We start from the raw sequence: 2,663 nt of genomic DNA on the forward strand, positions 1-2,663 counted from the left end.
ATTAAGTTATTAATGCAAATTATGGTAGGCCCCTCTTTTGGAGGTGACGTTACCCTCGACTAAGTAGTCTGAGTCAGCAGGGATACAGTCCTAAATAGCCGGGTTATAGTATTAATAGTAGTTAACTTATGAGGGGATCAAAGAGTTTGGACCCCCGCCATCCAATACCTTTGGGTATTGAAGGAGGTCCTACTAAATTTGACCCAGGTCCCTTGCAGGACCTCTAAACGCTGAACAAGGGCAAGACCCTTACCAAACCGTTCCCTTAACCCCCGACCAGGTAGCCAACATACCTCCATATAGACCGTGGAGATATGAATGGTGAAAATCTTTTATTTTATATAGACAGTAAAATAATGCCAAGACACCACGGACAAACGATAAGGAAGAATCACCTTCACCATAAGAAACTAGTTATTAAAGTCATTAATACAAAACCAATTAAGAAGTGCAAAAGATTAAAAATAAAAAGTATTATACTAAACACTTGTCTTCACCAAGTGATGTAAGAGACTTAGGCAAACATGGCCTTGATTGTCAAGAAATCTTACGATCAATCTTGGATCCTGAGACGACTCACACACTCTATGATGGACAATGGATGATGGTGGTGGATGATGGTGTTGTGATGGTGGTGGGTGGTGGATGAAGTGTGAGAGAGGTGGTGTACCAATGGATGAGTTGCAATGAATCCAAGCACTCCTATTTATAGGCTGAACAGAGGCCTGGGCACGGCCCCGTGTCCGCTGGGCACGGCCCCGTGCCCGTCTGACACTATCTCTCTTCATTAATTGTAATTCGCAATTACAATTAATGCGCCTGCAGTACTTTGGGCACGCCCCCGTGTTCACTGGGCACGACCTCGTGGTGAGCAATAGAAGCTTCTACAGGTTTGTCTTTTCTGCTGCTTCTTGGGCACGGCCCTGTGCTCGCTGAGCACATGGCATGTTCAGTCTTCTGCCTTCTCTGTTTTGCTTGGGAGGATGCTGTCGAGGGGTCGGGCAGTCCACTTTTGTTCCCTTTCTTGTATTTATGTTAGATTTAGCTGTCTTTTTGCTTCTTTTGTTAATTTGAGCTCATTTAATCCTGAAAATACAAAAGGAAGACAAAAACACACTTTTTCCAACATTAGTACTTAAAAAGGGTTAGTTTTATGCCTCATTTGATGTAATTTATATGTTGCATTTTACACACATCAAATATCCCCACACTTGAATTTTTGCTTGTCCTCAAGCAAAACTCTTTAATATGTGACTTACACTCCCAAATAGAATGGGTAGAAGAGAAGGTTTTGGGTTTGTCATAGAGTGTCGGGATTTTCCAAGATTGTTTAGGTTTTATTTTTACTTATTTACAATCCTATTCGTCATGACTTATTAAAAACTTTTCATAAGGTAAATTATTTATTAAGCCATAACATGCCTTTCTAAAATTCCATTTATATACAAGTTCACATACCTCACGGGGGAAATCACTCACACTCGGCCGAAGGTGTATTTTTAGTGAATCACTCGAGAGCGGCATGGAACTTATTCCTACCATAAGCTTGCCAAGCAATTAATCCTCCTCCTTTTTAACTTTATACCTTTGTAAATATCAAGAGGACTTTTTGGGTGAAGGGTTAGGCTTGAGCTAAAGGTGGGTAGTTGGGTTAGTGGTTAGTAGAAAAGGGCGAAAGGCGTAAAAAGCATCGTTTTTCGTAAAACATTTTGTTTTTGTGACTTTTTATTTTTAATGAAGTATTTATTCAAACAAGCTTTTATTTGAGGAGCTTTGTTTGTTTATTTCCAGACTTCATTGTAATATATATATATATATATATATATATATATATATATATATATATTTGTCACATGAAAACCGAGCTTGTTACTAAAATAAAAGGTAAAAATAAAAAGGGTTTTTTGGTGGGTAAGAAGGGTTTTGGGTTAAGAAATGAAAAAGTTTAGGCTCAAAGGGGTTAACTAGGGGGAATTTTTGGGTAGGTGAAAAGAAAAATAAAAATAATGGTGTTGAAAGAAAAAGGGTTAGTCCTAATGCCTCCATCATTTACTTACTTGGGTTTAAGTTGGTAAGGATCGGGAATGAATTATCGTGGCAAGTTCTAGAGTCGTAAGAACCAAGCGGCTATTCACACAAGAAACGAAAAAATGAGCATTTAACGTAAAGATGTATATTTGTATGCTCAATAAAGGCTCAAAACTCACTTTTGTGGGAATGAGTTTTTATGTGATCAAGTATATATAATCGAATTTTAACTAAGCTTGTCATGCCGTTTCATAATTTTATTATGTTGGTTCTTTTTATCACGACGCTATCGGTTGTAAACTTATAAAAATATAACCTTGTTAGACTTAGAATTCCCAACTTAAACTTAGACAAGTAAAAAAAATGAAAATTTTTGAAAAAAATTTGGGGTGATTAGCGGTTCCAATAGAGTTTTGTGTAAGGCTTGTTATTAGGACTTGCAAAATTCAAGGTTTTAGCATCCTCCCCACACTTAAATTACACATTGTCCTCAATGTGTCCCAAAAATAAATTTTTAGGTTGACTGAATGTGTAAAATGGTGTTAAAAAGCAAAATTTTATGTTACTGGCAGTCTGGACACGGCCCCGTGGTGACGGGCACGACCCCGTGTTCAGGTGCCAGTAACGATAATTAA

This window comes from Helianthus annuus, chromosome 7 (assembly GCF_002127325.2).
Source record: "Helianthus annuus cultivar XRQ/B chromosome 7, HanXRQr2.0-SUNRISE, whole genome shotgun sequence".
Taxonomy (NCBI): domain Eukaryota; kingdom Viridiplantae; phylum Streptophyta; class Magnoliopsida; order Asterales; family Asteraceae; genus Helianthus; species Helianthus annuus.